The sequence below is a fragment of the Pelodiscus sinensis genome, chromosome 6, assembly GCF_049634645.1.
Source record: "Pelodiscus sinensis isolate JC-2024 chromosome 6, ASM4963464v1, whole genome shotgun sequence".
Classification (NCBI taxonomy): domain Eukaryota; kingdom Metazoa; phylum Chordata; order Testudines; family Trionychidae; genus Pelodiscus; species Pelodiscus sinensis.
In genome coordinates this window covers 77856460-77869944 of record NC_134716.1, presented here as the reverse complement: position 1 = coordinate 77869944, position 13485 = coordinate 77856460, and the positions used below count along the sequence as shown (strand labels likewise).

Sequence of the window (13485 nt, the reverse complement as noted above, 5' to 3'; positions counted from 1 at the left end):
TTAAAATAATGCCAAGGAAACCAGAGTTTAGAAATGTGGGGAGAGGAAAGATTAAGATAATATGATTTTTCATCAAGTGATTTAATCTTTTAGATGAAAGACTTCAGAAAAATGCCACTTAATCCATCCCTAGAGACTCTATTCCGAAGAGTAGATGGCTAATGGAGTAGAGAAATCTGTGGTGTATTGAAAATGACATGGAAATTGTAAGCTATCACTTTAAATCTTCATGTTTTTTTCCTAGCATTTCTTGCAGATTTCAATGCTGTGACAGCTATTGCAGTTGTTGTGTGCATTATTTTGCAGAGCTCAGTCATGCACTACCTATAGGCATGAAGTGAGTGAACTTCTCAGTGTCAGAGCTGAAGGTCAGACATCAGTCAGGGGTCTGGCCAGGCCAAAAATGCAAAGCCAGAGTTTGTTATAGAACTAAAAATGAGAGGTGAGAATCAGGGTCTGGCTGGGCCAGCATCTTTCACCAGGTTCAGCAATGGTCTTAAACCAGAGACTGTAAACGAAGCTTAGGCTGGAGAGCAGAGACTAGGTCAATGGCCATAAGTCTGGGATCAAAGTGAGTAGCAGTGAGCAAATGGCAAAATCGGTCTAAAGCAGAAGCAAACTGCAGGTCTGAGTTGCTAAACGAACTGCCAGAAATGGCTTCCTGCTTTGTAAGGGGAGCTGGGAATCATGGAGAGATCTATAGTTCATGTCCCTTAGGCCAGGAATTCCTGTGGGGTACAGCCCAGATACTGCCATCTGCAGCCCATCAGGGTTCTATGTGTGGCCTATGAGACAACTTGGTTACTGTTGCACATGCTCAGGGCTGCCAGACTCTGCTGGTCTTCATCTGCATAACTTTTTTTCCTACTGATATTACAAAAGTGATATACTTAAAACAGCGCACATGAAGTGAGGTGCGTGCTGATTGCATGCGATACTGTAAGAGCCATGCACTCCCTTTGCATCCAATCAAAGTGCTGCTATGGGCCAATCGACACACACCATAAATTCTAGGTATGCAGTTAGTAAAACTACCCTATCCCGGGAGACCATCTTGGTTATAACAATTTTGTGGCCCACTGAGTTGGAGGGCCACTCATGAAGCCCAATAACTAAGGTTGCCCCTCACTGGTTGCTTCTCAGTGGCAACACAATCTGGGTACCTCCATAGAAATGTGGAAGTGGCACCTGCCTTGAACTTCACACTCCCTGATTCTAGACCTATGGGTTGTTATAATATTTTTGGGTACCATCTTGTTTTAAGTCAATGGATAGTTTATGTACAAGTATGTTCTATTCCAAGGTGAAGAGTCCCCACAGCTCCTACAGAAAATAGAAAAAATGTGTATGGTGGTGGTGGGGAGAGAGGATGATTAATGCAAGTCACTCCTAAAACGAAACAACTCTACAGAGATACCATTCCCTGGAGGTTTTTGAATATATTGGTTTGAACTGGGTTTTCTGGCGATTAGGAGACAATGAAAGGGATTTTGGTACGAAAGGATAAGCTTGAATTGACCCTTATTTTGAGAATTTTGGAAGTAATGCGCTTGCAAATTTGAATGAGAAAGGGGTGATCAACAGTGATACATTTGTCACTCCTTTTAGCCAAGTGGAAAACCTTGAAGAAGAAATCGGCAATGCAGAGTCTGGGCATTATCTTAGAAAAATTGGAACAGAGGCGTTCACAAATAACATGCTCCGCTTTCAGGGATTTAATTGTAAACATCAGTGCCTGGTTCTATGCATTTTTGTCTAAGAATTGACTGCAGATAGAGATATTCAGGCAGGGAGCAAACATATTTGCTACTTGTCACAGCTTCCCCAATAGAAAACCAGAAACAACCCTTCATTTTCTTTCATGGTTAAAAACAGAGAAAAAGAACATGTAAGATTGTGAAAAACAGTATTAGCTGATGAGCCCTACAATAATATTATTTTTCCTGACCATATATCTAAGATTCTTGACCTAACTGAAGAGAAGCTTTCATCTTTCTTTTCTCCCCCTTTAAGAAGAATAAGGCTACAAAAATCAGATCATGGTTTAAAATCTGAAACTAAATAAGGTTTTCTTGCTTCCTTTGAGCTATGCAGTTGTCCCAAGTTTCAGAGATACTTAATAAGAAAAGAGACTCGGATTTCCAGTGAAATTCAGCACTTGTTTCTTCTACAGGAAGATCTGGAGATTCTGACCTATAAATGTGTAAGGTCTGTTTTAAAGGGTTATGTGGCTTCTCCAGAGCCCCACACAGGAAGATTAATTGGGGGTGGGAGGAAACTCCTGGCTTTGAAGGCAGAGGAAGATAAATTGTCCACACTAAAACCAGACAAAATATCTAAAACATGTATAAAATCCGCTGTTGTGTAATGTGGCATATGCTCTTGTAAGGAAAACTGTACAAGATACAAAATGCAAATAAGAAAATTGGCTGCTGTGTCAGGATCCCATTCTGGAAGGGTGCTGAGCACTATGGGCCAAGATCCATCAGAGCCTTTGAGTATGTGCATAGTTCTGTTTCAGTTCAAATGCTCGAGTACTTCATTGTATGGATCACCTTGCTGGATCGACAATTTAGCAGGCAAAATGATATTGAAGAAAAGCCAAATTGCAAGAAAACTGTAGTGAAGATAAAATAAAACATTGATCTGTACTTGCCACTCATTCGGAGGGGGTGGAATTAACAATGAAAAAGCTTATCAACTGCAACCCATATATATTCAACATGCTTCAGGTGGTACATGATCAGGATTCATCACTACATTTGATTTGCTGGTTGAATCATTAGCTTCTCAATGTGGGTCAGATACTGATGGGGACAGTGAAATGAGCACAGATCCTGCTTATAACTTTGGTTTAGAAAACTGATATGACCTGAATGTTGCCAGTTTTAACTCTGAATGCAAAAGGTGAATGTTTCTGAAAAGTTTGATGAAAACTGGCAAGCCATGTCTGTGTTACAGATCATTACACAATTTCTTGATAAGAAATGTTAATATACATCTATTTCTCTTTTTCCAACTTCCTGCACAATTAAATCTCCTTGAAAACTTGTGTTCTGGTTGGCTGTAAATAATGTGTCTATCACCTTAAGTTGCTTTTATCCTTCTCCATTCTCATCTTTGTTAACCTCACTAATGGTTGAACACTGGTACTGATAGTCTGAGGTGCAGAGTTCAATGTATGAAATAGTCTCAAGTTCTGTACATGATGTAAATATACTTTATACAGAGTACTTAGGTTTCAGTGTTTATTTACCTTTCTCTCCTGTCTCAGTCCTACTAAACTTATATAACATACATGCTATGACATGTTTCTTATTCTTCATGTAGCAAAGGTGTAATTAATTGTATTGCATCAAACAATATTACATTAAATATGATAGCTGTAAGCATATGTCTGGTGTCCATTTCATACTATACTCTTTTAATGATATTTAGAGCATTTTTTGGTCACAGCTATTGACAGTAATGGTAGAATGTTTATATCAGTTTCCTACTTTCAAATATAAGCATCTTCCTGTGAAATAATGGTTTTTATAAATGGAAGAAGAGATTAGTCCATATAAAGAGCTAGTTACATGCAACATTTCATTTCTAAAATAAAGTATGTTGCTAGAAATACAAAATATTGTAAGTGTCTTTGAATCTTTTGGCTACTATTTATTACAGATGGGCTCGAAACCAGTTTTGATCCAATTTGTTAAAAATGACTGATCTCAGAGTATATTATAGAGAGAAGGCTTCTTTTCACAAATATGTGGTCAATAATTGAAAATAAGCTTCTGTGTTGAAAACCAATTTGGACATTCACTATAACATAGTATAATTATTGCACAGCAGAGGAGCCCTGTTTATCTTTTTTAATTATTCAGTATTCTGCTGAAAATTAAAAGAAATTGTCATATGAAAGCTAGAATAAACTGATAACAACACATCAGTGGACTATCGTAAGTTCTCTAAATAATTTGCATTTTTATTAACTTAAGAATTTTCTTGTAAATGTTTTGGATTAGTTGATGCTAGAATGCATACCCATCTGCACATTTTGACTATTAGTCTAATTAGTAAGTTCATAGTTATTAGAAAAATGAGATAATAGTTAATTACTTTTCTGTTTTCCATCCTTTTAGACTTCATGAAAATAAATTAATCCTTCTTTAATGGCCATGTTACCAATGATTTCTGTGGATCATTGATTAAAAGTAGGACATGTAAAGTTTTATATAACCCTTTTCAGGAAAAACAGTTTAGTCGTTGAGTCTTGTAGTTAAAACTTTCTTCTACCATTTTCAGTTCAACTTCACCACTTTATTATTTGACTGGCATTATGCAACATAGGGAAGGTATAATGCCTTTTTTTTTGAAGATTGGTATATTAAGAGTGGAAATTAAGCTTTTAGGATTTCCTTAACACCTATTGTAAATGCATTTCTATTATATATTTTCTTGCAAGCAGTCCTCCCACCCCTGGTTTATGTACACCATAGCAATTAGCTGATTTAATGTTTAATTTTAAAACAACAAGAAATGAAGGTCAAATTTGAGTTTCTCACACTATTTAGATGGATTTGTTTATTTTCTGATGTAGTTCTAAGGAATACAATAGAAGACACAAAAAGCAAATAAGAATTGGGCTAATATGTTAGAAGTCCATTCTACAAGACATCTAAAACTATGGCCAAGATCCATCAAAGCCTTTAAGCATGAGCTTAACTTGAAGCATGTGCATAGTTGTGTTTTATTTCTTTCTCATTCTTACATATTTCACTGTATGGATCACCATGTAGGATCAGCCATTTAGCAGGCAAGATGTTTTTGAAGAAAAGCCAGATTACAAAAAAATTATAATGAAGATAAAATAAAGCATTGATCTATACTTGCCACTCATGGGTGTCGGGGGGTGAAAAGCCTTATTTACTGAGAATCCATATAGAAGAGGTGGGGTTTTTTTTAATGTTTGAAAGTTGACCATTTGTTAGATCATTTCCTTAAGAGGTCTCCTTTTGAAGAATGCTATTCTAGAATAGTATTGAGCACCTGTAGTAATGTGTTTCCTTTAGAAGAGTCCACAGGAAGGACTTTGGTTTAGACTCTACTTGCTATGTTCAAAGTTATCTTCTTTTTCTTTTTCTTTTTTCTCCACTGAAACAAGTCACTAGAGTCCATCAAGTCAGGTCAGATATGATGGAAATGTTGCCAGAGACAACCTCCAGCAAGGCTAATTTTTCTCTTTGGAGTTCTACATGGAAAAAACACTTTGGTATCTCAATGTAAGTACTGAAATTGGCATGACAGATCCTTCTTTGGTTAACCCAGAAACAGCATGTAGCATGATATGTAAAATTTCCATTCACACTGAAGATATTTCTGATCCTCATACACCAGAAATCCTTTTACTTCTTTCAGCTAAGGATTTCTAAAAAACTGCAAAGTGCCAGTACTGATAATACATGTACCTTGGTTTTAAAGAGTCATCTTCCTGCAGGATATAAATGTCAAGCTTAAAGTACTACCGAATTGCATAATGCTGAAATGTGCCAATATTACAATCCTCCTTTAATATTTTTTTATGTTTTTAAGTGAATTAATGTTCTAATAGCAGAGGTGAGCTAAAATATTTTTGTTATAAATATTTGCATTTTAACCAGTCATATATGCAAATTGAAGGGTGAGGACACTCAAAGGTTTCTATGCAGGTCTAGGGAATAAAACAAAGGCAGTGTGGACCCTTAACTAGAAGGGTGAAATCCTGGGCTCGTTAAGTCCATGGGATTTTTGCCATTGACATCAGCAAGGCCAGGATTTCACTTGCATCCTTTTCTGTGGCTCACCACAACCCCTTCTACCCTAGTCAGGAGACCTAGTGTGCACAATGTACCTTGTACCTGCTATCGAGGAGGTCTTATTGCTGCACAATGCCCTAGAAGCCTGGGGCATAGTGATAGAAATGTAGCCGTGTTAGTCTGGTGTAGCTGAAGCAAAATACAGGCTAGAAGCCTGGGGTGACCTTAGCATGGGCTGACCTTAGCATGGGTGCCAAGTTTGAATGGGTCTGTGACCCTGTTTGCAAGAGCTCAACAGGTCAGGTGGAGAGCTGGGTACAGCCCCATGGGACAGGTGCCCTCACTGCAGGGTGACTATGGAGTAGGCTCCGAACCCTGGGCCTCCTCTCAGCACTGGGCTAGGATTAGGATTGTGGTGCTAGGCCGGAGGGTGGTGCTGTGAGAGCTCATTAACACTTCCTCCCCCCTGCCCCTCATCCCGACTACAGTTCATTGAATGGAGACACTTTATTGGCCCCTGTCATGAGCTCTTCCTTTGCCATTAGCCTCCGTGTTATTTATTGCTGGAGGAAGTTCTTATCCTGTATGACTGTGGTATTCAGGATCATATTTGGAATTGATGGTACTATCTCATATGTAGAAAAAAAGTTTCACTTAAGCCTTTTGGTGATTGTTCTCTGTTATTACTTGTAGACAAGATAAAATTGTACTCTACGCTTGCTTTATTCAGACAAATAGTCCCAATATCCTCAAAGGAATTACCCTGATTGTATCAGGTTAGCACGATGATAAAGTATTTTATAAAGCAATTTTAAATTGTTAAAATAAATTAATTACATTCATTTACTGGCTTGACACTCCAAATAGACCATGTCCTGAAGTCCTTGACTTCCCTCAGTAAGGATCACAAGGTTTGGCTAAATATATTTTTCTTTGTGTGAAGACAGTTAAGCATAATGATTTTTTTATACAAAGAGATACAATGGGTAGTGACTCAGTTTTTGATCAACACACATATATAATTTCTCGGAATAATAAGGTCCTTTGTGGTCCAGCTACTGCTTGAAAAATGAACATTGCTGGCACTTGAGCTGAATCCAAATGTCTCAAGCAGGCTTTTAAGTTCAATTTAATAAGCCATTATTTCTGTTTCTTAAATATCAATGATTATTGAAAAAAAACCTCCAATGAGGTTAATAAGTAGCAAGACTTGAATCTATTTTCTTCGCAGTGATCTCCAAATTCCAAACACAAACTATTAGAAAGAGAAGGCTGGGGAGGTACTATCTTTTACCACAGCAAATTCTGTTGGTGTGAGAGAGAAGTTTTGGGCTTACATAGAGCTCTTTTTTGGGTTGGAGTTCTGTGTAATCTCAAAAGGTGTCTCTCTCACCAGTGGAAGTTGATCCAATAAAAAAAATTACTGCACCCATCTTGTTTCTATTATCCTGGGACTAACATGAATATAACAGCTGTAAGTCTTGATGGCTGTTGAAGTTTTAATCTGAATAGAGGCTGAAGGCTGGGATCTGTGGCACGCAATCCAATACACATTGAAGTTAATGGCTACAACAACCAACTTCAAGTAGGAGTTAGATCAGGATTTCTGAGTCTTTCAGAATATTAAGGAATCCCAAAAGTTAAGGAATCCCGTGCCGTGTGTAGCTGCGGGCAGGTAGTTCGAGCTACCGGGCATTTAAAAATGGCAGCGCCTGGGAACATGCAAATGAAGCCCGGGATATTTAAATCCCGGGCTTCATTTGCAAGTTCGAACGACTACATTAGCCACCCTAATCTGAACTAGGGTGGCTAGTGTAGCTATACCCTTAGAGACTAACAAAAATGTAGATATTATCATGAGCTTTCATGAGCGCAACCCACTTGTTCACATGAATGGAGCAAGTGATCATAATGTGGTTTCTAAGCTCATCAGTGGCAAAAAAAGTGTGTATACTGTAAAAGCATAAAAATATTAAAACCAGGATCAGTGATAGGCATTGTATTTGTGGTGTTATGTTTTTTGTAAAGAAACTTGGTTAAAAACACCCCATGTTTGTATTTACATATGCAGTTTATGATTTACAATGCCCTTAATTTGTTTACTGACATATAATGCTAGATTACTTCACTTAGCAATGTTGTAAAGGTTTTGTTCCATGAATAACAGAATATTGTCTGTACAAAATATTGTCTGTCCCTTAGACAACTTTTGTTTCAATAAAAGGCCATATTTGTATTAACAAAAAATCCGAAGGCACATTTTTACCAGCTATTTCATCCTGTTGAGTAGGGAAAAAAGAGAAGACCCCAGCTGAAAAGCAGCAGCCAGATCTTCATAAATTAGTATAGAGCAAACTGCTTGAGGAAATATATACATTATGCAAAAGATCCTAATAGTCTGAGTTTGAAACATTCAATCTTTTCAATAAGGTTTGTGAGTGTATATTACCTCTGAAAATGAGGTTGTAATTTTTATATAGCTTTTTTTTTAGGGCTTGCTGCCTTATGTAACTATTCAACTAACAGAATTTTAAAAATCAATTTCCAGAGACTTTCTAACTTTCAAATCACATTATATATAAATGTAAGGACACACCTTTCAAAAGTAAAATCTCGACAGAAAATGCTCTCATGTTCCACAAATTGCTGCATAGTTCTAGTGTCCATCGGCAGTCTTTATGATGAAATGTTATAAATATGAAGACAAATTTATTGAGTACTAGAAGTTAAGCAAAATGACACAGACAAATGAAGTTTGGTATGAAATTGCTACAATAGCCATGATGATGAACAAACTCTGAAGCCCATAACCATGCTGTAATTTATTCAATGAACTGTTGATCAGAGATAAAAGTTCTTGCACATTCACTTCTTGTACCAGTTCTTAATCCTTTTCACATAGGTACCTTGACAATGAGACTGAATAAACACAACCTAACACCATGAGTTGCCAGGGGAAAATTAACCATATTGATTAAACACCTTATGAGTAACTTGCTCATTTTTATGCTATTCACCCTTTAAAATGAGAGTTCATTTTCATCTGTGATTGGTAAATGCTTAGCCTATGTTGGAAACTACAATGCACACTAAATAATTTCTACATCATGACTGATATATTTAGGATAAAGATGTTATATTTATGAGTACAAAAACCCTGCCGGTGTGAACACCCCCATCCTGCTGAGTAGTGTGTGACTTCTGGAAAAAAATCAGATATGAAGATGTGAATCTAAACAAAACCTGATAAAAAGCTGTTCTGTACCAGCTGAGTGATGTTAAACCAGAAAAATGTACAAACCAGGTATGCTTACACATGGTAAGTACATACTCCATGCTCCAAGAAGTATGTTAACAACAATTAGATATTTGTTTTGTTTTGTCAAACCGGAAGAGTACTTGGCTGCATAGATACCCACTTTCTTAACATTAAACAAAAGAATAGCCATCAGATTAATTCTAAAATGAATACTAGTCTCAGGTTCCTCTCTGTCAGCCACATTGTAAAATGGATGAGGTAAACTCTAGCCAATAGACATATTAAAGATAAATAGATTTCCGACTAGAGAAGATGGGCTATTTTGATGCATTATGCTGTTTATCAACCTAATTAGGTCAAGGCAGAATACAAAATCATAAATCATAGATGGTTACTCACCAGGCAGAAGAGGTCAATATCAGTTGGTTGTCACAGATGTTTGAAGTCTCATCAGGGGGAAAGGGTACTAACAACAGGACAGTTGTAGTAAGAAATTGCATCACTGCCTGATGTACGGGTGCAGTCTACAACATTCCCTTTAATCTCACTGACACAAATAACAAAACTTAGCTTTTATATAGCACCTTTCCTCAATAGATCCTAAAGTGCATAAGAAATGGAGGCTAGTATCCTCCCCATTTTATTGATGGAGAAACTGAGGTATTGAAAGGCAAAACGGTTTGTGCAAGCAACCAGCAGTGTACATATGAACAGCATCTACTTCTTCTTTGTCCCAGTTCAGTGCCCTATCCACTTGACCAGCAACTCTCAACCTTTGCAGACTACTGTACCCAATTCTGGAGCCTGATTAGTCATTGCATTGCCCCATATTTCACCTCTCTTAAAAACTACTTGCTTGCAAAATGAGACATCAAAATCACACAATATACAAAATCACAGCACAATAGAATGAAAAAAATGCTTACTTTCTTATTTTACCATAGAATTATAAATAAATCAAAATATAAATATTGTACCTCTATTTTAGTGCATAGTATACAGAGCAGTATAAACAGACCTCCTGGCTGCTGTCTTGAGAGAACCCGGTGACCTGACCTCCTCTGGCCCACCTGCCTGGCTTTGCTGCCTGGCTTTGCTGCCCCCAACCCACTCCCACGACTCTGCTCTTGGGGTGCTCCGGCCCCATGCATTATCTGAAACATCTGAAATATGGTGCTGGTTGGGGCATCAGCCTTTATTTACTGTATTTAGACAAAGGTTTCTAGGGTTGGCTTTATGTACCTGCGCTAGATGTATATTTTTACGTAGTCAAACACACTAAGCTTCTCCCAGCTGAGAGGGTCTGCAGTTGTAGTGGTGATGCTTTTGATTGGTGTACCAATCACATAGAGGAAGCATTTAGATCAGTGTCTGGTTAGCTAGTATTTCTCACATTCAAATATGGCCTTTCTCAGAGGTTTGTATCCATCTCTGTATTCTTCCATGTATACTTGAAAGGGGTGCATATTGTCTGGGATTAGATTGCTTGCATAGTGTTGAGCACTATACATGAGAAACTGACTAGGAGTAGTAGGGAGTTTAGCCCATCTGACACTAAAGGAAATAAAACACTCATATAATAATACTCTATCAGATGAATATATTGCATGCTGGTGAAAAGACAGAGCAACCTGTATTTATGAATTTCCTCATACATTAGAACAACAGGATTGGGTTGCAGGAAGTTTTAACTGCATGCAGGTTCCATGCTTTAGTTGTGACCACATTTTGACAGCTGGAGAAGATTGTAAGTAGTCATAGATTGTTTGAATTGCAGATAGAATCAGGTGATTTACTTTCTGACTGATCAGTGTCTTGCCCACGCTTTTCTGAAATCGGCAATGTTATAGTGTGTGATGATAACTCTTTGCTTCATATTTTGCTGTAATAAAAGAGCCACATTTGATGTTCTTGTCACAAAATATAAACAAGAGCCTTCTTTGCTGTGAATACAACAGGCACATTCCTGAAGGGTATTGTTTTAAAAATGCAGATTATAAATAATAAGGGTTTATTTCTTTGAAAAAATGATCCCTGTTTGTCATCTTTATCTCTCCTGATTATATTGAACATGACCTGAATATTCACAATATTCACTTGATAGAGTACACCTTCTCTCATGTTGCTCTATGCAGTGATAGATTTTTCTCTATTAATTGTTTAGAAAGGTAATTAGAATTGATATATGTAGAAATATGCTGAGACACTCCATAGCTGTAACAGTAAAGGAAACTTATCTATTTTTAAGCATAATTGAGCAGAAGTAAAATAAATTATAGACTTAATCACTGTGGTTTTCTTTTCAGCACTGTCTTTTGCGTTGCATCTGGAAGGTTTTAAGAGTCTCAAAATTAATTTGCCAGGCATTTGACAGAATCCTTTCCAGAAGCTAGAATCCTTCCATTGCATATGGTATTAGGCTATCTTCATTATGGTGATTTGTAATTGAACGAGATTAGATTGCTTGCAGTGCCTAGAATTTTTAAATTTTATTTCTATAGGCATTGAGTGGACATTTTCTATATGTCCTAGTTTTGTATCTGGAATGCCCAGATGCCAAAATGAAAGGTGAAAGAGTTCTTATCTATCAAAATATTAAATCTTTGTTCACTTAATTAGTCTCTTGACTCGGTCAGTCCTCACACTGACCTTAGTAAAGTCAATTTGTTTATTATAAATTGAAAATGCTAATTGGATACCAGAAGGAATATTTGTTCATCTGTACATTTAAATGAAACCCAAGCATGTCATAGTGTTTTCAAAAGCATAACTATCAAGGGAATATTCATTAAGTTACCAAAACATGAACTAAAGAAGCAAATGTACTTTTGAGGTGAAATCCAATCTCTCTTGTAACATACAGTCATAGTAATGTTGAGAAAAATGAGCATCCATAAAATCAGGATTTTTTTCTGAATTTGATTACAAAATGAATATACCTTTTATTACCATTCAGAGAGAAACTAAAAAGAAAATGTGACATCAATGCTTACATATCACAAAATCCCAGAAAGCAATTATCAAAAGAGTAGGCAAATACATTTTTCTCTCAAATACTGTTCTAACTTATGTGTGACTATGTTTTAACTCTGTCCCAAGCGCATGAAATCTCTTATGGTATGTCTACACAGCAGGGCTAAAGTTAGAATAAGCTACGCAACTTGAGCTACGTCAATTGCGTAGCTTAAGACCAAATAGTTTAGCTTTGCTTTTGGTACTATCTACACAGCAGGAGGTTGAAGGAAGAACATTTTCCTTCAACATCCCTTACTCCTCGTAAAATGAGGGTTACCGGGAGTTGGAGTAAGAAGTCCTCCAGCTTGACATTATTTCAAAATAATGGCTTGCTGTGTAGACACACTCTTTATTTCAGAATAATGTAAATTATTCCAAAATAATGCTGCTGTGTAGATGTACCCTTCAGTGTTTTAGATGTTATTCAAAGACATTGCCACAGTGTTGCCTACTCTCTGAGTTTTATCACAGTTATGATAATTTTGGTGTGTTTTCTTAAATCTACAGCCTCTGCAGTCAGGTGAATGTATGGAAAATCTTAGGTCTCATCACCACAAAAGTATGTGTCTAGCCCACTGGTTGTGGACAGAAGCTTAGAACAGTGAAAACTTAAGGCTCAAATACCAGAAGACAAGTAAAATTTGAAATTTATATTTTAAAAATTACATGTTTGTTTTAGCTAGTCTTGATTTTCTGGGTGTGGGTGGGGGGAGCATCATGATTTTCAATTACTACAGTTGGCAATACAATTATCTCTGACATGGTCTTGGATGGTCTTGGATTTTGAAAACCAAAAAGAAGCTTACTTAATGATTGTATGAACTTGCAAAAGAGAGGCAGACTTCTGCACAAATTAACATTCAACTCCATTGAATGAGAGTGCAGTTGGGCCCCAAGAGTTCCAGTGAGTGCAGGCCACTTAAAATAGACGATTAGGTCATCATCTGGTGTAAAACTAGTATAGTTCCACTTAGGCTACATTTGTTTTACATAAGCTGAAGATTTGGCCAAAAAAATCTATTGTTCTCCCTGATTAACCCAATCTGCTATTGACTGAGGTGTAAGGGATGCTGACTTCTTTTGCAAGTTCCCTTCCCCAGCTCTTATTGCTTATAATAATAAATATATTTTTTCATATTTTCACCTCTTTGGCTGTAGTATTTTCCCTGTATCTGACTATGGAATAAATTAACAGACTTTAATTCAATTAGGGAAATACTATTAATGAAAAAACAAAGTAGAGCAGGTCTGTCCTAGTCAATAGTAAAACTAAACTGCAAAAGCTGTGTGACAGGTGCTATCTCCAGGATAAAATGGGGCTTACTCCTCTGTCAGTATCACCCATTGGTTACCTTAGGCAGCTCCCTGCCAGGCATGCTTGTTTTTGAGAATACCAATGTTAGGCAGCTCTCTCTCTCTATGTACTGT

General features: G+C 37.0%; 1 long non-coding RNA gene across 1 annotated transcript in view; it reads left to right on the top strand.

Moving 5' to 3' along the window:
• The first annotated feature begins 5052 nt into the window (after positions 1 to 5052).
• Positions 5053 to 13485, top strand: part of LOC142829757 (uncharacterized) — a 34798-nt gene continuing 26365 nt past the window's right edge. The window contains exon 1 of the long non-coding RNA XR_012904499.1: positions 5053 to 5270. This is a non-coding gene — a long non-coding RNA (uncharacterized LOC142829757). The remainder of the gene's footprint in view (positions 5271 to 13485) is intronic.